The sequence below is a fragment of the Pinus tabuliformis genome, chromosome X, assembly GCF_031772625.1.
Source record: "Pinus tabuliformis cultivar Carrire ecotype Pingquan chromosome X, CPIR1, whole genome shotgun sequence".
NCBI lineage: Eukaryota > Viridiplantae > Streptophyta > Pinopsida > Pinales > Pinaceae > Pinus > Pinus tabuliformis.
In genome coordinates this window covers 600,837,206-600,861,850 of record NC_142308.1, presented here as the reverse complement: position 1 = coordinate 600,861,850, position 24,645 = coordinate 600,837,206, and the positions used below count along the sequence as shown (strand labels likewise).

General features: G+C 40.7%; 1 protein-coding gene across 5 annotated transcripts in view; it reads left to right on the top strand.

Moving 5' to 3' along the window:
• LOC149141463 (SWR1 complex subunit 6-like) overlaps positions 1-24,645 on the top strand; it is a 280,589-nt gene that overhangs the window by 46,282 nt on the left and 209,662 nt on the right. Inside the window, exon 1 of one of the 5 annotated variants that reach the window (XM_089449560.1) lies at positions 3,191-3,335. The exons of the other annotated variants lie outside the window; for them this stretch is intronic. The gene's annotated coding sequence lies outside the window, so the exon portion shown is untranslated. Of the gene's footprint in view, positions 1-3,190; positions 3,336-24,645 lie in introns of those variants that run through there. 5 annotated transcript variants of the gene reach the window in all.

The following is a 24,645-nucleotide window of genomic DNA, read 5'->3' as shown; positions in this document are numbered from 1 at the left end:
GCAAAATCATGAGCCAAAAGGTACCCATCAAAAAACCACGGCACAACACAGATATTCAACAAATAATTGACTGTTGATTTGGGGTAGCATCGGATGTGCTCCAACCACGAAATTTGGTGGAGAGGTTGGAGCACATGAGATCTCCAATACCCAAAAAGGGTTTGGGCAGATTCTAAATAGATCAGGATATATTAAATTAATTAATATTTTTAATGGAGTTCCTAAGTCTAAACTTAGGGAAAATAAAATATTAATGTGTATTAATATGAATCTGTGTTAGAATGGTCCAAAAGACATGGATCAAGCCAGATCTAATCTTAGCCGTTGATTAGGGACTTAATTTCGGCTGTTGAGATGTCAACAGGAAAAGTATAAGAGGAGGCTTGAGGGTCACTTGGAGAACACACCAGAGTGATCAATCATTCTATTCTCTAGAGCGGGGTTTGTTAAGAAAGATAGAATCAGTGATCGGGAGAGTAGCTGAGGGGCATTGAGTACAGAGAAACAGAGAAGGCAGATATTGTGTCGGGAGAGTAGCGCAACAGCGAATGAGAGTGACGCAGAGCCAGCAAGGGCTCATGCAAAGGCAGCGAAGTGCTGCGCAGAACACTAGAGAGGCCAGTGTGTCTAACGCAGAGGCCTAGAAAGCTGATGCAGGGCCTCCTGGGGCTGACGCAGGCCAAGAAAGGCTGATGCAGGGCCAACGTGAGATAGAGAGGGGCTGATGCAGTCCAGATTGGGCAGACGCTGGGGTTGCAGAGCAGTTTTGTGCTGAGGAGCTGCCAGAAGGATTTTCCGGGGTTTCAGCTAGGAGATTTCTCTCAAATTGTGAGGTATAGCTGCTAAGGAAATTCTCTATTGGGTAGGCCAGTTTTGGCACCCAGATTGTACTCTGATATTGCTTAATAAGAAAACCCTCAGATAGCTGCACCAGTTTTCCTGCATTGGGTTTTTCCGGGGACATTGGTCCAAAAATAATGGTGTCATGTGGTGTGTTTGTTCTTGCTTCTTTTAGTTGTTGATCTGTAATATGTTGAGCATGCACTGGTGTTTATTTTCAGTATTTACTTTGTAAATAACTTGTTAAAGAAAAATAACAAGTAGGTAGGAATAAATCAGAAAAAGTGCATGAAGGGTTTCTAAACTAAGTAAACTTAGAAACTTCAACATTGACAAGCATGCTTCAGTGTTTGGTGATATTCCTCCAGGATTGCCTCCTAAGAGAGGATTCGAGCACACTATAGAACTGGAAGAGGGAGCTAAGCCTGTGATCACCACGCCTTACTGACACCCGAAGAAATTCAAGGATGAAATAGAAAAGACCATCCAGGAGCTGTTAGAAATGTGCCACATCAGACCTAGCTCGAGTCCATTCGCCTCATCTGTGGTCTTGGTAAAGAAGAAGGATGGCAAATGGAGAATGTGCATTGATTACTGAGCACTCAACAAGAAAACTATCTGTTAAGATTGGAAACTAGGGCCAAATTCCACTTTGGACAGCTTATCCTATGAAGATAATCCTTGCATTAAATTCCTCTTCTCGAGAGGATCAAAATCGACCCAAGGATCACCAAATTTGGATAAGAAAAAGTACTTATTCACTAAAAAGATATTCTATAAGGCATAACCTTATCAAGGAGGGAAAAATTTGAAAATTTGAAATTTGAATTTGCCTCCAAAGTGTCAAGGTCAGTTCACTTCCATAAGGGAAAATCATCACCTCTATTTGTATATATATATAGTCACCCTCCATCCTCATTTGAGTATAATAAGAGTGAATCATATCTACCTCTGGAATGTTGTTGGACTGAGGCAGAAAGAAGAGTTTGGGGAAGGATTGTCTTGACGTTTTGGTGCGGATCTCTTGAAGGAACAGGGCCGAGACATCTGAGGTAAGTGTGGGCCATTCAGTGTTAGTTTCTACTATTATTTACCTTTTGTTCTGGGCCGCAAAGCTTGTTGTAGCTACAACAAGGTTGGAGTATCTTGTTGAAGGGCCGAGAGGCCTGGTGTTGGGTCTCCTCTCTAAACCGCAGGCACAAGGAGTACACCGCTGCCTAGTCAGAAAGTGTATCCTTTGAATTGATGATCAAAATTCTTTGTGGTGCAGCTCGGTGAACTGTAGTTTGGCCCAGAGGGTATTTAGGGTATCTTGATCTAGTATTTTGCTGCCTGTTGATTCAAAGAAAGGCCGCAACCTTTTGAAAGTCTGATGCTACAAGATGAGCCACAGATCTGACCCTAAGGACTGGCAAAGGGTAGCATCCTTCTTGTCAAGCAAAGCCACAGTTAAGAAGAGGTGTTCTGATTCAGTTAGAAGGGTCATCAATTATTCGCCAGCAGCCCTAACCCTCTTAAGTATATCAGGATTGCAGTCTTGTGTGCACCATCGATTTGTTTAAAGGCTGTGCTGTTAGATCAATTGGCTAGTCTGCTTTGACTTTAGATTATTGTACTCTTATCTCTCTCTGCTGGACATTTTTAATATTTAATAAGAAGATTGATGAGGGGTTTCCCCTGGCTTGAGCCAATCCTGTGTTCTCTTGTCTTGGCTTATCTTCTGCATTTATTGTCTACGTTCTTTCTTCAGTTACTATCAATGTGATAATGGATTATGTGATTGCTAATGGAACTAAATTGGAATTATAAATGAGCTAACATGAACATTGAAGTGATTGTCCTAAGCAAAGAACAAAATTTAACATGGTATCAGAGCTTAGGTGAGGACAAGCCCAAGCAAGAGAGAATGCAATCACTAAGAAGATTCTAAGGCTCGTCCTCTTATCTCTGCAACTTATCAGAAGAGTCTAGCAAAGAATATTCTAATAGTTCGATCTCCTTTTCCAAATCTGGTATGATGATTTTGAATTCGGTTCAGTAATAAGAAGGTTCAGCTGGATTCGATCCTTAAGCAACAAGGGCGTGAGTTACTGGTTAGCTTATCAAGACAAATGGCTCGCATACTATCTGAGGATTGTAATTCTTTCGAGAGGTCGGTATCTTTCAATGATTTGCATTGTCACATATTTGTTGGATCACATCATCTCTGACCCACTCCGTATTCAGAAGCATCACTTCAGGCAGTATTTTATTTCCTCAGAAGCAAGCTACAGGCATCACTGTATTAGCAATGCCTCGTTATACCTCTGTCCATGGTATCTTCAACATATTCATTCTTCTATGGTCTGTGGCTCATCAAAGTGGATCGTTATAATGGTGTGGCAGTAACTCACTATGACTACATATCGGCTCTATATGCACCTTCTCAAGAAGTCTGTACAAACTTCAAACCCAGATGCGATTCTCTAAGGCTCGTATTCTTTAATTTCTCTAAGGTATGGCTTATCAAAGTCTTGCATGTATCCTCCAGATCTGCACTCCATTAGACTCTGTGAATGGCAATATTATGTACTATGATCAATGGTCTTCATCGCAGTATATATATATATATATATATATGAAATATATAACAATGACCTATATTGGCCATGACACAATGAATAAGGTGTTAGTGATGTATATGTCACATGGATAGTAACACTCAGAAAAACTCATAACAATAATTTAAATTCTGGACAATATTCTATTTTGACCTCAAAATTCTAATGTCAGTGACTTTCCTAGATGAGGACAGTAAAATATATGGAGTCTAATGCAGTGATAAGAATATATACTGATAGTATGGATCTTGCACTTCCTACAGTGACCTGATCAACACACACACACAATTCAAACTGCTTATATCAGGTGAGTCAACCTGTGGAGATGTTGATTTACAATGGGTTCATTGAGATCCCAGAAATAGACTTCAATAAATTTTTGGTCACAGACATCAAGCAGTGGAAGCATTTGATTATTGCTAAGACAATCCTCTCTCAGTTTGAGAAATCTTATATACCCAGCGTCAAGTAGCATAATAGAAATTCTGCTGAAGTCATCTCTCAAGAAGAAGTGCTCCTCTTGGAAGTTTGAAAGATCTGAAGCTATCATAAAAGTCAAAAATAGAATCCTGAGCAGTGGTCTTACTTTGTTCCCTCACAGCTCACCACTATTTATGGTATGTAATATGTATGACATCAGTACTGTTCAGTAGCAATTATGATACGTTACAGTACCTATAAATTGATGACAGTGTTACAGTCTTGTTCACAATCAAAGTTGTGGACAAGACATATATGAACTCTGAAAAGCTTGATTGTCATCCTTTGAAAGGTTATCTTCTATAAAGAAGCTAAAGCGATCTCTCAGCAAAAGAAATTGCAGCATCTTTGTCTTTACCAAAAGGTGCAACTCATTTTAAGATCTGCTAAAGAAGCAGAACAACCTAGGACAGGAACTTGCAAGCAACCTTTATAATCATAAAGTACAAAAGGCTTTGCATTTAGATCATATATGTCTATCCCTCATGATGATTAATGATGGTTTGATTTCATGATATTGTGCTCGATAATACTTGTCTATGGCTATTGCAAGTGCCTCATAAAGAAAGTGTGCATGGCAGATTCTCTATCATAATTAAGCATGGTAAGCAGAGGGAATTGTGAGAACCCTGATTTTGGCATCTTGATTGGGATTGGGTGATTTAATGTGTTGATTGCAGTCATATAAAATAATGCAGCTATTCTCGGATTGATCTCATTGGAGGATTTCTTCACTCTAGTTGAAGAAGGATCATGATGATTCTTTACTATATGATCTAAAGCAACTTCCTAGAAGCCTGTTGTTAAAGTTGCCTCGTGGAAAGTCTCATCCCTTGCATAAGAAGCTCATGATTGAAAGCTAGATGATCACGTGAAGCAAAGCTTCAAAAGGATCTATAGAATCCCTGGCAGTATGACTCCTCTTGTCCGATGTTGATGATTCTGGTGTTGCCTTGATATATCCTTGTTACTTGAAAGACTACATAGAAGATGCATAAAGACTTTGGCTCATGGACCTAAGAGTCTATAGCAGAAAAATGGCAAGTCATGGATGGCTCGATGATTGTGTTTTGGCAAGGTCACTTTCTCTATATTTAAGAAGGGATTATGAACAAACCATGATTGTACTAAAAGAATGCAGTTACTGGTAATGTCCGATTTGTGACCCTCTCGTTTATCAATATAAGAGGTAGTTGATTTTTAAAGTCGAGATGGAAGACGTAGGCTTGACACACTATTTCATACACTTAAAGGTCTGATGAGATGGAAAAACTGCTGGTCTACATACGTATATCTCGTGAGATCCCTGGTGTTCTTGATAAACACCCTATCAGTCATATGTCTTGCTATGAAGGCTCAAAATCAATCTACGGATGAGCCTCTTATATATTGGATAACTGCTTAGTGAGATATGTCTACGATCCTATTATCTATAATCTGAGATACACTGTAGAAATCTAAGATTCCTTGGATATTCACATGTTGGCTCGATTGGCAGTATCATGGATGGGAAGAGCACATCTAGTGTTATTCAGTTGCTCGGGAATCACTATTGAGGTTGTATGTATATAGCAGCGAGTATGGCTTATTAGGAAGACAGTTGGTTGAGGAAGCTCTTCAGTGAGCTATTTGAGCACATACTAATAACCACTGTTGATATTCTTGAGTGGGATTCATTCTTCAGAAAATCCATGTTCCACGACAGCTCCAAGTATTGGGTACCACTTTATTTTGATATGGTACATTGGAGAGTTACCAAGCTTCACCATTATTGATTAAATGAGCAGATTAATGTCATCTTGACATAGCCTCTTGCTAAGGTCAAGATTATCTTTATTCAAAGAAAGGTTCGGAATCGTGGATAGACCCTATTAAGAGGGCCTTGGTTGAACATTGAGCTCTGGAAGGAAGCTCCTAGGGGCTTGAGGTATTTCTTGAGCTATGAGTGACCATAGGGTGAGTGGTTCACCTTCCCCTACTATTGATGACATATGCATAGGATGAGTGGTTCACCTTCTCCTGCGGAGATGCATATAGGCATATGCTTGACATGTTGGTGGGACGTGGTTCATCCTTTCCCCACATGTAGGATGCTCATTCCCTAGGATTGATGGTTGACATGTCGGTGGGACTTGGTTCATCCTTTCCCCACGTGTAGGATTCTTCCTATTATTGATGGTTAACATGCATGTAGGACGTGGTTCATCCTTTCCCTACTCTTGGTGGTTTGCATGTGTGTAGGATGTGGTTTATCCTTTCGCTACGTGTGGTTGTGACATGTGTTTGTAGGATGTGGTTTATCCTTTCCCTTTATCGTTTCCCTATGTGTGGTTGTGACATGTGTTTGTAGGGTGTGATTTATCCTTTCCCTACGTGTGGTTGTGACATGTGTTTGTAGGGTGTGGTTTATCCCTTCCCTACGTGTGGTTGTGAGCAGGATGTGATATATTCTTACCCTGCTGGTGTTCTTGCATCATCCTACCCATGTAGTCCTGGACACATGGGAAGTACCTCTCATCTGGCTAATGAGTTGGGAAAAGTGGATAGGGACCTTTGTCTAGGATGTTGATGTTCAACAAACTTGATCACTTGAGATCAAGTCTGATTTCGGTTCTTCACATGGTTATGTGGACTGACTTTTGTCAGTGGAGAGTGGTAAGGTCTTGTGACTCACTCTTAATCGATTCTTCTTCATTATCTATATCAGTGTTCAATAGAGTTGAGATGAGTTACAGAGATGGTTCATGGCGACAGGATGGCATGATGATTGGTGACAATGGTTGATGGTTTGACAGGAGGAATTCTCTTGAGGAATTCTCCCTAGTTGAGAGGGAGTGTTAAGATTGGAAACTAGGGCCAAATTCCACTTTGGACAACTTATCTGATGAAGATAATCCTTGCATTAAATTCCTCTTCTCGAGAGGATCAAAATCGACCTAAGGATCACCAAATTTGGATAAGAAAAAGTACTTATTCATTCAAAAGAAATTCTATAAGGCATAACCTTATCAAGGCGGGAAAAATTTGAAAAATTGAAATTTGAATTTGCCTCCAAAGTGTCAAGGTTGACTTCACCTCCATAAGGGAAAATCATCATATCTATTTGTATATATATAGTCACCCTCCATCCTCATTTGGTTGTATAATAAGAGCGAATCATATTTACCTTTGAAATGTTGCAGGACTTAGGCAGAAAGAAGAGTTTGGGGAAGGATTGTCTTGACGTTTTGGTGTGGATCTCTTGAAGGAACCGGGCCGAGACTTCTGAGGTAAGTGTGGGGCATTCAGTGCTAGTTTCAACTATTATTTACCTTTTGTTTTGGCCCGCAGAGCTTGTTGTAGCTACAACAAGGTTCGAGTATCTTGTTGAAGGATTGAGAGGCCTGGTGTTGGGTCTTCTTTCTAAACCGCAGGCACAAGTACACTGCTGCCTAGTTAGAAGGTGTATCCTTTGAATCAATGATCATAATTCTTTGTGGTGTAGCTCGGTGAACTGTAGTATGGTCCAAGAGGGTATTTAGGGTATCTTGATCTAGTATTTTGCTGCCTGTGTATTCAAAGAAAGGCCACAACCTTTTGGAATACTGATGCTACAAGATGAGCCACAGATCTGACCCTAAGGACTAGCAAAGGGTAGCATCCTTCTTGTCAAGCAAAGCCGTAGTTAATAGGAGGTGTTCTAATTCAGTTAGAAGGGTCATCAGTTATTCGCCAGCAGCCCTAACCCTCTTTAATATTTCAGGATTGCGATCTTGTGTGCACCATCGATTTGTTTAAAGGCTATGTTGTTAAGTCAATTGGCTAGTCTGCTTTGACTTTAGATTATTGTACTCTTATCTCTCTCTACTAGACATTCGATATATTTAATAAGAAGATTGATCAAGGGTTTTCCCCTTCTTGGGGTTTTTCCCTTGCTTGAGCCAATCCTGTGTTCTCTTGTCTTGGCTTGTCTTCTGCATTTATTGTCTACATTCTTTCTTCAGTTACTATCAATGTGATAATGGATTATGTGATTGCTAATGGAACTAAATTGGAATTGGAATTATAAATGAGCCAACATGAACATTGAAGTGATTGTCCTAAGCAAAGAACTAAATTTAACACTATAAAAAACAGGTACTCTATTCCCATGATTGATGAATTATTGAACGAACTTCATAGGTCAATTTACTTTTCAAAAATTGATTTACGATCGGGGTACCATCAAATCCAAGTATGAGAATAAGAAGTGCCGAAAACAACATTTCGATGTCATTATGGACATTTCAAACTTTTGGTCATGTTGTTTGGGCCAACCAATGCCCCCGTTATCTTCCAATTCCGTATGAACAATATCTTCAACAAACAACTAAGGAAGTTTTTATTAGTGTTCTTTGATGACCTTCTCATTTTCAACAAAACATGGGATGATCATCTGAGGCATTTGGATACAATTTTGAGAATTATGCAGGAGCAGTCTCTTTATGCCAAAGCGTCGAAATGCGAGTTTGGGTTGATGAAGATTCTTTATTTAGGACACATAATCAACGCAAAGGGAGTACAGGTTCATCAAGAGAAAATTCAAGCAATATTGGATTCGCCCACACCCAAAACCCTAACAAAATTACGTGGGTTCCTCAAGATCTGCAGCTACTACTGATGGTTCGTTAAGGGTTTCTCTCAGTTAAGTGCACCTTTGATAAACTTAACCAAAAAGGGAGCATTCAGGTGGATAGAAGAATCTGACAAGACATTTAACAAGTTCAAAGAAATAATGAGCTCATGTCCAGTCTTGGCTCTTCCCGACTTTGGTCAACCATTCATATTGGAGTGCGATGCATCAGGGGAAGGAATAGGGGTTGTCTTAATGCAAAAGGGTCACCCTATCACATTCGAAAGTTGGAAGCTTCAGGACACAAAGAAGCTTTACTCCATATATGACAAGGAGATGTTGGCTATCATGCATGCTTTGGCAAAGTTCAGACAATATTTGGTTGGAAATAGGTTCATAGTTAGGACAGACCACAACAACTTGTGTCATTTCCTGGGGCAAAAGGACCTTAACGAGCGGAAACAGAAATGGGTAAGCAAGATCCAAGCTTATGACTTTGATATTGAGTATGTGAAGGGAAAGAAGAATGTTGTGGCCGATGCACTTTCTAGGAAACCAACAACATGTGCCCGAGTATGTGAAGGGAAAGAAGAATGTTGTGGCTGATGCACTTTCTAGGAAACCAACAACATGTGCCCTATGGAACTCACAAAAGATTGGAAGGCACACCTTGCAGCAAAGTATGCCAAGAACCAATTTACCTGTGCACTAATTGACGAGATCATTCTGGATGATAGGTGCAAAATAATTCATGGAGTCATTTATTATAAATACATGGTATACCTGGTTCCTGAATCTACAATCAGGGAAAAGATTTTGAAGGTTACACATGATATTCCCTTGGTTGGGCATTGGGGATTTTTCAAGACATATAGACAGATTCGAGAACGATTCTCGTGGAAAGGGCTTAAGGAAGATGTGATGAAATACATCAGGGAATTCATGACATGCCAACAGAATAAGGTTGAGCATACACATCCTGCAGGTCTTCTCCAACCCCTACCAATCCCAAAACAAAAATGGGAGAGCATCTCGATGGATTTCATCACAGGGTTACCCAAAACGCAAGGGAAGGACTGCATCTACACGGTGGTAGATAGGCTAACTAAATTCGCACACTTCTTTTCCATCTCAACTGATTATTTGGCCAAACAAGTGGCAAAACTATTTTTCAAAGAAGTCTTTAGACTGCATGGGCTGCCAAAAAATATAGTCAGTGATCGTGATAGTAGATTTATGGGTGCATTTTGGCAGGAGCTTTTCAGGCTAGTGGGAATTGAATTGACCCCTAGCACTAGCTATCACCCTCAAACCGACGGTCAGACATAAATTGTGAATAAGTGGATTGAAGGGTACCTATGCAACTATGTGACAGGTCAATAGAAGGCATGGATTAAGTGGTTGTACCTTGGGGAGTATTGCTACAACACCACCTACCACTTATCCATCGGGATGACACCCTTCAAGGCCCTGTATGGATATGATGCACCATCCTTCATCAACATAATTTTTGGAGACAAGGCACCTCTTGCCAGGCATTGTATACAAGAGAGTCAAGGCATTCTCAGGGTACTCAAGGAAAACATATAGGTTGCTCAAAATCAGCAGAAATTGTACGTAGTTAGCATAAAATAGAGTGCAATTTTGAGATAGGAGATCTTGTTTTCTTGTGATTGCAACCCTCTAGATAGTCTACACTCAAGAGAAGCGGGGTAGAAAAATTGAAGCCGAGGTTTTGTGGGCCTTACAAAGTTATTCGTATAGTGGGTGAGGTGGCACACAAGTTGGAGCTATCGAGTAACAACCAAATTCACAATGTATTCCATGTATCATGCCTTAAAAGGGTTGTGGGTCAGCAGGTCACCACCTCTATCGAATTACCACCATTAGATGAAGAAGGACAATTGGAATTGATTCCGGAAACGATCATGGAAAGCGGGAAAAGAAGTTAAGGGGATGAGTAATTCTGGAATACCTCATCAGATGGAAGAATATTTACCAGAGGAGGATGCAACATGGGAAGGAGAGCAAATTTTGCTGCACCTGAACTTGCAATTGCCTGAGGGAAAGCAATTTTGGGCAAGGGGGACTGTAATGTCCTCAACAAATTGAGGACAAATAAGACTCATTAGCCTATCCATCCCCGTAGGCTATAGTCCTCCTAAAAAGGGGAAAACACCAAAAAATACCCATTGCTGGGCAAGTTTTGGGGCAGCTGGGCGAAAAACCCAAAATTGGGGTTTTGAGTAAGATTTACTCAACCATTTATGAAGATGAAACCCTCAAGGAAGCGTATAAATAAAGGAGGATTGGATTCATTTTGATCATCAAGTGTGGATCAATTCATTTGTTTCTTGAGCATTAGCTCTGAGGGTTTTAAGACCCCAATCTCTCTTGTCAATTTCGGTGGTGAAAGATTCCACCCTAGTTGACCTCTTCGATTTCCTCTTCTGTTTGGGCACAAGAATATTTTGAAGGAGCGAAATTATAAATAAATTCTCTGTTATTTGAGCACAAGGGTTTTTTGGTTGGGCAACAAATTTTAAGGTTTTTCTGAATAAGAATCATCAGAGTAGCGAGAATTCTTGAGGTCTTGAAGGAGAGAAAATTCTCTGTTTATTGCCTGGTGAAGACAACGTGGAACTACTTTATCTCTGTTAAGCATATACACGACAATGGCACAATTTGGATCATCTTAAAAAAAAGGCAATGAGTTTATTAGTTGAGAAGTGGAAGCTGGTTGAGGAGAGAAAAAGCAGAAGTTGTGTTTTGGGCACAAGGACCTTGGACTAGTTAGGGTTTTTTGAGTGATCACAAAAATTCAAATTCAGACATCGTAGGAGAGAAGAACCTTGAGTCAGCAACGAATGACATGAAGGAAATCTTGACAGTGGCATTGAAGACCGATTCAAAGCAGGGTCATAGTCCACAGGTCAAAATCTCTTTTGTGGGAATCAAGGTTGTTTAATTTGTGGTGTCGAAGTCTTTATACGTGACAAACCCTGAGCTGTATTCTGAAGCGACGCACAACCATTGGCCGCCGAAGTTTTACCCTTGTAATAGGCGCTGTGTGGGCCACGGGGATAGATAATTTTCGGAAGGTGGGTTTACCATCGAAGGGAGTGCAAGGGCCCTACATGGAGAACAAACCCAACAGTGAATAGTTAGGCATTTTGAAACTTTGAATTAAATTTGGATTATTATTGCATTGGAGATTTTGGTAGATGTTATGCTGATTACACTCCCTTTTTGAAGCTCGAATCTTCATATTGCATTGTTTAGTCTAATTGAATATTATATCATTGATTGAATGATAATATAGTGTTACTTTTTATCAAATTAGAATCTTGTAAGTTAAAAAAAAAAGCTGCAAATAAAAACCCTAGTTGTGCAAGAAGTCCTAGGGCAAAATTACCTTAAACTGTTACACACCATTAAATAGTTGGAGAAAAGCCATTGAGGTGACAGTGGTGGCTGATCTCTTGTTGCCATAAGGCCTATGTTACCTAGTGAGGCTTTGCACTAGGCCTATTAGATTTTGCAGTAACAAGAACTAAAGAAAAAAATATTTGTATGCAAAATTAGATTGTGGGGGATAAATTGGCAGTGGCTAATGTTGATATAAAAGATAAGGAGTTGGTAAAACAAGCACTAAGAGTCTTATTGTCCTATAAACCTTCAAGGCCCCCTTGAAATTAATTGGGAAAGTCTCACAATTGACACTTGGAGATTTCTGGATTGTTAAATTTGGGAAGAGTTGGACTTGTGCAAAGAAGAAAGTATGTTTAACAAAGCCTTTATGGTCAAAGGGAAAGGAAAATAGACAAATTAGCACATGAAGAAAAATCAAAATAAAGTTAATTTTGATGCAGATTTCAAAGTTTGCTTTTTATTTCGATGGAAATCTTGGGCATATCAAAGAGGATTGTTGGAAAACTCCACAAGTCCAAACTCTAAGTTCAAAACAATAAATCGTAGAAAGTTTGATTTTCTCGATGAGGGATCAAAAACTTAGAATGATAAAACAAACCCCTTATTCGCCGTTGCTTAATTAAGTATGTCTTATGTTAGTAACATTTGGTGGTTGAAGAATCAAAATAACTGCGAGCAACGGACTGGAGGCGGTTGTGACCTAGCAATGGCGTGACAAGTTGGTGTTGCAGTTGACTGCTCAAGCCACCTCTGTGGGTCCTTGGCCCCTCTGTTTGGGCATCACCCCCTCGGGCTTGTCTCTTGTTTCAGTGCTTTGGGTACGAAGCTCTGCTCATTAGGCAAAGGCACTGTTTGTCTGTTGGAGCTTTCTCGAAGGCTGCTTCTGCTCCTCTTGGGTAGTGCTGGCTACCTCAATGGCGGAGCTTGCCCAGGTGACGCTGCTGCTTGCGGAGATTGCGGCCTTTAATGTTCTGGTTGTTTAAACTCCGAAGTTCAGTAAGTAGGGTGAGTCAAAGTTGGTGAAGAAGGCGGAGGAGAACCCCAAGATAGAGATATGTGCCCCTCAGGCCCGCTCTCGCGCCCTGCCGCTGGCTGATAAGGGTCTCATTGGCCAGTTTATGGGCCTTTGGCCGTCTCCTAGGACCTCTTAATGCCTGGGTTGAGAAGAACTTGAAGCCTCTTATTAAAGGAGAGGTTATCTCCTCCTTCTGTGTCAAAGGCTTTTATAATTTTTACTTTGACAAAGATTTGGTGTTCAGGAGTGGTCCATACTTTATTGGGGCTCAGGGGTTGTATTTGGATTGTTGGAGTCCTAGCTTCAATCCGGAATGTGATGTTCCATCCTTGATTCCGGTCTAGGTGAAGTTTCCTTACCTCCCCCTTCACTGCTGGAATGATGCGACTTTCAGGCTCATTGGGAACTCCCTGGGGAAGTACATTGATTGCTCTGAGCCAAAAGATGGCCTCTTCTCTTGTGCTAGGATTTGTGTGGAGGTGGAATTAGAGAAAGGCCTCCCTGCAACTGTCAATCTATGCATGGATAGTTGGACGCATGTGTAGGAAGTCGACTATGACCAATTGCCCTTTAAATGCAAACCGTGCCATGAGTATGGGCACTTTGCTAAGGGCTGTCCAAAAGGTTTGGATTCTTCGGATAAGCAGTCTGGGGACCAGCGAAAGCACTTGAAGCATTCGATCCCCGATGACTCCCTTGGCTCTGTTTCAGTCTCTAAGGATGTTGGTCCTGCCCATCCGCCTCCCTCGGGCTTGCCAATAGGGGGAGGTTCGGGTCTGGTGTTGAAGAATCATGTTCCGTTCCCCAACCCCCCTCCTCCCAGGAGGTCCCAGCCTCTCTCTCAGCCCCTTGGCTCAGAGCCCAAAATGTTTTAAAGCTGCGAGCTCTAGCCCAGATAATGATAGTAGTTCCGAAGAATCCTTGGAAGAAGAGGAAGACATAGGAGGGATTCCTTACATCTACGGAAGGTCTGGGGCCATCTGCGTAGCAGAGTTCTGCTGATGAAAGACCCGAAAGTGCAAGGACAAAGAAACTAGAAAGAAAAGGGAAAAAAGTAGGAAGAAAAACAAATAAGGAAGTCAGGAGGGAAAAAACCGAAAAAGACAGAGTTGGGAGTCCAACACACTATCCCTCGTCAGCTAGCAGGAGCAGGGAACAAAGGAGGGGGGAAAAAGGAAATATGGGCCCCAGCAAAGGGGGCGAGGAATATAAAAAAGAGATTAATGAATATAATCTCCTGGAATTGTAGGGGACTGGGATCAGTAAAAAGAATAATGGAAGTGAAATCCCTAATCTGAAAGGAAAGATCTGATGTCACCCTCCTTCAAGAGACCAAGCTGGATGAGCAGACTCTCCACTCAATCCAAAATAGGATTTGGAGTCGTAGCAATCTAGAAATAGTTAGTTTGAGAGGAGCATCGGGAGGCCTCTGCATGATGTGGAACCCTGCAAAATTGCAATTGGTAAGCTCTCTAAAAACTACTCATTGGATAGCAACTTCTTTTAATTTAATTGAAAAACAATAATCCTTCACAATGATCAATGTTTACATGCCCACTCACTTTTGGGAAAAGCAAGATTGTTTGAAATCCTTGATGGAGTTAAAGGGTACAGAGTATGGTCATAACTGTATTCTTGGAGGAGATTTCAATACAACAATGGGCAGCCATGAAAAAAGAGGGGGCTCCACTATTCACGATGCCCTCCAAGAGCATATGGAAGATCTCATCTTAACTCTGAACCTCTTTGATGTTAAGCCCCAATTTTTTTTGTATACATGGACCAATAAAAGAGTAGGAGTGAGCCATATTGCGGCCCGACTGGACCGTTTTCTAGCTGCTGACAATCTCCTAATCCTAAATTTCTGCCTCAAATCCTCTATTCTACTGTGGTCCGGTTCAGATCATTGACCGATCAATCTGATAATCTCCTAGCCCTTGGATCTGGGCCCTATCCCCTTTCGCTATTCTCCCCTATGGATGGAAGTCCCCAATTTCTTGGAGGTGGTTTCCCTCTCTTGGTCGGGGTGGATTGAGGGAAGCCCAATAACTATTTGGGAGTCCAAGATTCGTAGATTGAAAAGTGACATCAAAAAGTGGCTAAAGGAAAACAAATCAGGCAGACATGATAGCATTAAGGAGATGGAAGAAAAACTAGCATTAATTCAGGGTCAAATGGAATCAACTTTGGTAAAAGAAGCAGACTTCCAAAAAGAAGTAGAGATATTTAAGACCCTTCATACAAACCTTAGGAGGGAAGAGGAGTACTGGAGATTAAAATCTAGAAATAATTGGCTAAAGTTTGCGGATAGGAACACAATTTTTTTCCATAAACAAGCTAAGTTCAAGGAATCAAAAAACAATATAGCTCAGATTAATCATGGGGGAGAAACTATCAAGAATTTTGAAGAAATTTAGGGAGAAACGACAAAGCATTATCAAATTTTTTATACAAGCGACCCTACAAGGGATCTAGACATCGAAGAATTCTTCCTAGAAGGTATCCCAACAATGGTGTTGGAGGAAATGAATAGAGCTCTGATATCCCCCCTAGCGTTTGAGGAAATCAGGAGGGTTATTTTTTGCTTCACCCCCTGATAAGGTTCCTGGTCCGGATGGTTTCTCGGCTAGCTTCTATCAATCCTTTTGGGAAGTTATAAAGAAGGACCTATGCAGATTGGTGGGTTATTCTTTCAAACGCTTTGCCATGGGGGGTGGCATAAACTCTTCCTTCCTGGCTCTGATCCCCAAAGAATCGAACCCCTCTTTCTCTAGATTCCAATCAATATCCCTTTGTAATGTCTCATACAAAATATTCTATAAGCTGTTGGCCTGACAACTTAAACCTCTCTTGCCCTCTTTGATCTTTGATAATCAGGGGGGTTTGTCCCAGGTAGGCAAATCTTTGACAATATTATCCTTATCCAAGAATCACTTGATTCGAGCTGGCGCCGAGGTGATGATGGGATGATCATAAATCTAGACATGGAAAATGATTTTGATCGAGTTAGGCATGAGTTCTTGATAAAAGTCCTCAAGAAAATGGGGCTGGATGATACATTCATTAGATGGATCAACCTATGTATTGCTTCCCCATGGATTGCTCTGTTAGTTAATGGCCAAGTGGCGAGCTTCTTCAAAGCTTCGAGGGGCCTTCGTCAAGGATGTCCGCTCCCCCCTTCTCATACATTATCATGGTGAATGCCCTGAGCAGGAAACTGGAACATGAAAGAGCAATTCTCAACCTTCCGGGCATAAGGTATAAAGAAGGTATCAAAAGTATAAATCATGGGCAGTTCACAAATGATACAATTTTGATGGGCGAAGCCTCGATAACAATTGCTTGATGCTTCAAAAGAACCTTAGACAGATTCCTTAGTGTGTTGGGGGGAGCCACTAATGACAGTAAGAGCCACATCTACAGTTGGAATATCTCCATTCAAAAAGAGAAGAAAATCAAAGAAATTCTGGGGTTTAAAGTAGTCAGAGATTGGAAAGATTTTAATTATTTAGGGGTTCCTATATTCCTAAGAAGAGATGCTCCAACTGCTTGGCAAAAAGTGCAAGATAAATGAAAACAAAAATAGTAAATTGGGGAGGGATATGGCTCAATCATGCGGCAAGGGAATTTCTAGTGAAGTTAGTCCTATCGGCGATTCCCTTGTATCAGTTTTCTGCTGTGCAAGCCCCTAAGTGCATTTTACGTCAAATGGGGATGTATATAAGGAAATTTCTGTGGGAGGGAGGAAGAACAGAAACAAAGAAGTATCATTTGGTAAATTGGAAAACGGTCAGAGCCCCGAAACAACATGGAGGATTGGGAATAAGGGACTCGAGTTAGCAAATCTGGCAATGGGAGCAAAATTGTATTGGAATATGATCACAAATCCGAATCAATGTTGGACTTAGGTGATCAGGGCCAAGTATTTAATTCAGCAAAATGACTGAGAGGGAAGAGAGGTCCTAGGCATGGGCTTCCCCATCTGGAAGTTGATCAATTCCTTAATGGGCACCATAAAAAAAAATTTAAGCAAAGTACTGGGGAATGGCGTCTCCATCAAAATTTTCATAGATTCGAACTTGGGCCTTTAGCCCTTGGGTTCGGATCTTTCCCTGGTTGATCTAAGATCTTTCTTGAGTGAAGGAGGGGTGGAAAATTTGGACTAGATATTAGATTGGGATCAACAAAGAGGATGGAAGGGATGGAAGATGGTCAATGTCCCGGAGGCACTTCTCCATCAAAGAGATAAACTAATAAAGAAATTAAGAGGTTGTGCCCCCATAGCTCTCATGGTTGCAAATAAGTGGGGATGGAAAAATGCCAGCTACACTGTCAAAGAAGGGTATTCACACTTGCTCTTTAATTCCCAGGTACTGCCTAAATCCTCCATTTGGAATAAAATTTGGAAAACGAATGCTATTCCAAAGGTCAACTTTTTTTGCTGGCTACTATCGCATAAAAAATCCCTCACAGCAGAGAACCTTCAGAAGCGGGGACTTATTGGCCCCTCAAGATGCCCACTATGTGAATCTTCGGAGGAGTCTATTCCCCATCTCTTTCTCCATTGTCAAGTGGCTAAGGAAGTTTGGTCGGTGGTCCTCAACCCTCTATACTGCAGGACTACATGGCCGTCTGACCTCCTGATGTTTTTAAGCTCTTGGCCCAAATGCTATTTGGGCTCCCTTCAAGCCAAAAGCAATTTCAAAGATATCTGGTCTGCTCTTCCTAAGTATGTCTGTTGGCAAATTTGGCTAATGAGGAACAAAGCAATATTAAAAAACTTCATCATTCTGCCAGATTAACAACCATGTTAGCCCTTTCATCGTGTATGGAATTACATAGACTGGAAATGGACCCCTCCCTGGATGAGATTGAATCCACTTGGATGGCGCCATGGGTTGGCACCCCTGCTACTCAGCTCTCGACTAAAGGTAACCCCTCTCGGGCCCAGTGGATTCTAAGACTGTCTTTTGAGGGGTTGGTGGAATGGATAAGATCCTCGAATCAATGGACCCTCCAATTTGATGGAGCATCAAAAGGTAATCATGGGGTGGAAGGAGGGGGAGGGATTCTCATTAATCCTGAAGGAAACATCGAAGACAGATATGCTTGGGGCCTGGGTAGGAAGACAAACAATCAAGCTGAAGCTTATGGTTTATTTCTCGGTCTATCCTTGGCACAAAAAAAGGGCATCAGAAAGATCCAGGTCTTAGGAGACTCAATGTTGATCATAAAGCATATGAATCATAATTCATCAGCAAAAAACATGAACCTAAATCAAATTATTAAGAGATCCCAAGGGATGATTCCCTTCTTTGATTTGGTGTCATTTTTTCATATCCTAAGAGGGAATAACCAAGAAGCAGATAAGCAAGCAAACTTGGCTTGTCAGTTGAATGCAGAAAGAAGTATAGTGAATGAGGTAGAGGAAACGATATGCATTCCCTAATCTTAGTCATGGGTTTCAATTATTGGCCTAAGGATGGCATTCTTGGCTCACTCAAGTGGTTAGAAAGGAATAACAAATGGGATATCTCAAGGTTAGTCGCTCATTATCTTTCGTTACCCGCCCCTCACTTCATTCTCTCCCTAATTCCCCCCCTCCCCGCCCCTTCCTTCCCCTCCCCTCTTCTCCCTAACCCCCGTCACCCTTCTTCCTCTCATCCCATTAACCCTCCCATCCTTATCGTTCCTCCTTCTCTCCATTTCGTTATGGCCCCCTTCTCCTTTTCTGTCAGCCTCCCGCTCCTTGGTCCTTGTCACATCGATTGTTGCTTGGCCCGACCTGCCCTTGCGCTTCATGGCAATGGTTATCTTACTACACTTGGGTTTGGGAGGTCTCACAGCATGAGAACCCAACCCCCACGACATAGAATCTGTTGCAAAGGTTGACATTCCAGCATAGGAGATGGCAAGTTAATGGGAGAGCGTGAGAAACATTTAATCCTTCTGCTCATAATTGCTCTAGCCATGCGTGGGAGGAAGCCGAGGGCGAGGAGAAGAGTTGGGAAATTATGGTGGATAGATGGGAAATTAAGGAGGAGCATTGGGATCTCAGCTCCATGAGTACCAATCTCCAGTACAACATCAATATCCAGACCTGCACCTTCTATTTAAGGAGTAATGGTTTGATATGCTATTATGGTTTAAGGATAATCTTTGCTCAGGTGGTCTCTGCAAAGGCCTGGCGGTTGAAGCTGGGGTCACTGAGCTTCTGTTGTGGGTTCTGGGTCAAAGTGCCGACCTTCAAGGGGGTCTTTGGGGGAGATTGCTGTTGTAAGGGGAACCTGGGTGTTGATTTACAGAGTGTTGGTTACCTGAGTGAGGTTGAAAATTGTGCGGATAAGCAGAGTCGGGTGGAGGAGTTGGAGGAGAACATTACGGACATTCTGGGGTTGGGTGTCTGTGGCATTCTGGGGTTGGGAGTCATGGCATTCTGGAGTTGGGGTTCTGTGGCATTCTGGGAAAAATCATGAGTGTGAATAGAAATTTTGTAGAGGATAGCTCTTTGTCCGATTCCTGGGGCCGCCATAGGCCTAGGACAAGGGGATCGAAGGAGGGCAAAGCTCGGGAAGGTGGCAGCAACAGGAATGCCTGTAAGGACTGTGTGCAGGAACATTTGGAGATTCAGGAAGGTTTGGAAATTTTGCATCATTGTCTACATCAACAACAAAAGGAGGCTCTGGCCATGTAGGGGTAGCAACTGGAAAAGGAGCGCATTTGGCAATTGGAAGACGAGGTGGATGTGCTTCGTCAGCAAATTGAGCAATTGAAGCTCAAGATGGAGGAGAACAACCAAAGCAATGAAGAAGAATTCATTGGATTGGATCTAAACAACCCAATGCTAATGGAGGAATAGTTTGTTCTCTCACTTTGGTTTTGAAAAATGTTTTTGAATGGCAAACTATAAATGTATATATTTACTATTACAGTTCTGTCGAATGTATAGCCATAGGCTACCAGAAATGAGAAATTTTGGTAGGAAGCATGGGGAATACTCTCAGGGAAGGGATGGGGAAAATTTGATGTCTCAGAAGCCCTTATCAAGCTCGAAAATCTGATGTAAAATCCTGATTTTGTACGCGAACAAGCGCAATTTATATATATAAAAAAACTGCTCATTCTAGTTAAAAAAAAACATTTGGTGGTTGGATTTGGGCACAACCAAACATGTGATAGAATGTAGAAAATTGGTGGAAATGGAGGACAACTTCGACGCTAGAGACCCAGTGTCAACTACTAATGAGGCCACTTAAGAAGTGAAGGGCAAAGAGAGCAATGCTTTGAGTATGCCAAATGGGAAGATTAGGATTATCAAAAATTCTGGTATGTCCTAGATTTTAAAAAAGAATTTACTCTATGATTATGAGATTATTAAACAAAAGAACTCAATAACTTGATGATAAGGAATGTGATCTCTGATACAAATTTAACAATGAAAATGTGGAAATAGTAGAAGTTGGTGTTTTGTTTAAGTTGGATGCAATCCCAATCATTCGGGGAAATTGAGCAATGAATCTGATATGCTATGGCATGAAAGACATGGGCACCTTAATTTGTAGATCTCTAGCTTTTGCATCATAAGTAAATGGTATAGGGATGCCACAAATTAAGCTAGTCAGTGCAATTTGTGAAGAATGTCTTGTAGGCAAGCTTCACAAAATCAATTTCCAATAGGGGAAGCATGGAGTGGTTGGATTGTTGAATCTTGTTCATGGTGACTTATGTGGATTGATGCTAACACAAGCAATTAGTGGATCACAATGTTTCTTGACTTTTATTTTTGATTATTCACAAACAATATGTATTTATTTCTTTAAAGTAACAACCTATTTTAAACAATTTAAGGTTGAGGTAGAAGTCCAGTTTAGTAGGAAATTAAGGATCCTTCGATCCAAAATTGGATTCAAATAAAAGTCAAATGGTTTTAATGTCTCAACAATGAAGAAAGTTCTCTACAAGGGAAGCTCGAGGCTAGGAGATTGATATCGAGGTTGGAGGAGCAGTTGACAATGTGAAGTGTTGCATAGCCAAGGAAAGCACAAAACATTTAAATATTAAAAGAATGAAAAAAAGGAAAGAGAAAAAAAGGGACAAGGACAAAGGAACCACGAATTGGAATGCTGCTAGCAGGAGGACAAAGGAGAAAAAGAGTTGGGGACGTGTAGCCTTGTAGTTTCTCCCAACCAGTCCATTTGCATATAACGTTTTACACAATGTTGGAGAAGGGATTAATTGGTAGAAAGGAGAAGGATTGCACAACAAAGATTTCTGAGTTTGTAATCTTAGTGCTGCAGAGAGCCAAAACACAATTGCAATTCTACAATTGTTGAGAAATGAAAGCCAACAAAGCTATTTGATGTTGGTTTTCTTGTTTGGGTTTCTAGGATAAATCTTTGTGCCTATGGTGTATCTAAATTGCTATGTGGATTCATTTAATTGTGGTCTGTTTGATTAGGAGTTGGATACCAGAGTCATTTACTGTGATAATTGTAGTTGTGTAAAATTCTTTGAGAATCCGGTGTTTCATGACAAGTCCAAGCACATAGAGATCAAATATCACTTCAAGTTCATATAAGACAAGATTGAGAAGGGAGCAATAAAGCTCCAACATATTTCCATAGATTAGTAGGTAGTTGATATTTTGATCAAGCCCTTAGCAAAAGAGAAGTTTGAAGTATTCAGATACAACCTTGGATTGGTGCAGAATTCCTTCCTTGCTAAGAGGGAGTGTTGAGAAATGTAGCTCAAGCATAAACTTCTTGCACAAGGTTCAATGTGAAAGTGCATGAAGTGGTTCGAGACATTTTATTAGTGACCACTTAGAAAAATTGAGAAATAATCTTATCTTATAATTTCACTTTAAAAATTAGAAAAAAGGAAAGTTTAAAATAATTTGAAGTCAACTAATCTTAGGAATCCAAATGAAAATTTCTGGAAATTTTAGAACATTGGTGACTTAGATTAGGATTTAATCTTAGTCGTACATCTCAAGATTGAGATAGGTGGCAGCTAGGATTGAGGATATTAGCTATCTTCTCTCAATGCATACAGAGGACAAGTTAGGAGAGGTCAATCACGCACTTGAGAAGACAAGAAGAGAGTTGGAAGAGGGTGGAGTGTATTCAAGGAGAAAAAGAGCAGATTGCTGAAGTGATATGCATGTGCAACATTCCATATAGGCCGTACAATTGCTTTAGTAGTCCTTTATTGATGCACAGGTCATATACCCTTAGAGCTAGCTGTACATTGCTGTTTGAGGTGATTTTATTGACTATACAACTGCTGGTTCAAAGCAGGCTGTAGAGGTCACCTTGTGTTTACAAATGTAATTTTGATCTTTGTACTTGTCAAGAAAAAGAAAATATTATTTTTGTAAATTATGAGAATGAGTTTCTTGCTCATTCCTTAGGTCTAGGAAAGTCAAAGAGTCAAAGACATGTATAAAGAGCTCTTCTCGAGCATATATGTAAATGAGTCTACCTAGTGACTAGTTTAGCCTTCCAAGACCAAGCACAATCCTCCAAGATTAGCACAAAAGAAGTCTGCAAGCAAAGTGAGGCAAAAGACTGTCATGTCGGCCTAAAAGAATTAAATTCACTCATGTCGGCTCAAAGAAATAGATGCAACACTTCATGGATACATGTCGGCTCAAAGAAATAGATGCAACACTTCATGGATACATGTCGGCTTAATACAAGGGACTAACCACTATATATACCCAGTTGGGGTCAGCATAAAAGCACAGGACTTCGGATCACAGAACTTTGGGTAACTGAAACTCGGATTCCTCTGAAATCTCGTGGACACAGAATGTGGATTCTTTTAGATTTTCGCATACATTTCTGTAACTTCCGGATGGGCACAGTGAGATATATATTTTTGGACATCTCTGAAACAACACAAGAAACCAGTGTAACCCTCTCTGTGGTAACACTCTTGACAGTCATAGATTAAGCATCGTTGTGATAAGGATATCTCTGTCTTGGCATACTTCCAGACATAGTCATGATCTCGTTGGAGAATTAATGATACAGATCTCAATACAATGCAGTCATAGTCTTGGCAACTGTGTAAAGATGATCTCCAAACAATACACTCTCGGCAGACACAGTCACAATATCAAATAATGAGAATCTTGATGATTACATAATGACACTCTGCCTCTGTATACATATCTCGGCATACACTCTGAAATGATCTCATTATAGTAGTGATCATGATCTCGATCATAATCTTGGTAAAGACAAGGTGCAACTCTCATATGTATACATATACATAATAGTATGAAGACCTCGATGACATGAAGATGATCTCAGTAAGAAGCAGCAATGATCTAAGTGAAAGGGAAGCTATGGTGCAGAAGTAATAATCTCATTGCTATAATGAATATCTCAGTGAAGGTACAACAATGATGACCACGATGAAACAACAGTGATGATGATGATCTCAGCAGTAATAAAGAAGAGGATCGGTGTCTTGGTCTTGGAGTGGCTCAGTATGTCAAGAGTCCTGGTCTTGGTGTTTGTCAATCAGAATCTCTATAAGAAGAATTTTGTGCGGGTTTTCCTCTCCAAGAGGGAGAGGTTTTGGCCCTGGCAGAAAGCCATCATTGTGTGTTCTTGTCTCTTTGTTTTTGGTAACTATTTGATGAACATAAAGAAGACACACTCTAATAAGAACAAGTAAAGATTGCGTTAAGAAGATAAACTAAAATACCTCACAAGTAGTTATCAAGTCAGAAGAATCTCATTAACTCTAACTGCCTGTGATTCTTCAACATGGAATCAGAGCTGTGGTTGCAGTCTAAGAAAGGGCAGAAAAGAGACATACAAGGATCTGTCTTCAAGGACATCAAAGCAAGTTGAAAGGTTTAAAGGAGCAAGTCTACAACAGTATATGAAGTATCAACTTAAGTGATTACAGTCATGCACTCAACTCATGTTCATTTTGATGGAGAATATCAGTGTCATTCCTTGGATCCTCACTTCTTGATCACTGAACTCTCTATTCCATAAAAGACAGTCTCAGCATAAATTATAGTCTCAGGTATATATATATATTGTAGAAGTGATCGAAGGAGTACCTCTCACAATCCATGTTACATCAATGTCTCAATCTAGTTACTGCAACAAGGCAGTTTCGGTGATAAGACAGTCTCTCTATACAGTGCTACCCACAGTCTAGTTATCTATGTTATTCAGTGATAAGTTTGGGCTCTCAATACAGTGCCTCTCTACACAACTCCATGCACATAGACATCACTGTCTCAGTACAGTGCCATATCAATATACTTGTCACAGTCTCGAATTTTGTCTATGAACATGATCTCAATGGCATGGTGCTCGGATCAGAACATAGTATCACTAGCATGTCAACAATGTGTTCAAATGTAGAAGTCAAAAGTACCTTAAAGATCAATTGGGAAGGTCATGAAGCAGTTTCGGTGATGTCAAGACCACAAATGTCATGGTGCTAGAAGGTCTCCAAGGAAGTCTTGATAAAAGGATACTAATGATGGGCAGCTCAAGCAAAGGAAGCATCAAGGTGAAGATCTCCTCTTCACATGCCAAATAAGTATCTTTCATGTTCAATCAATTTTTTGTTTAATAACTTTCTTTTGCAAAGAAATAGAAATACTGGAGGATAGTCATAGTCCTCAAGGTCCTTGCACAGAATAAGGAGGA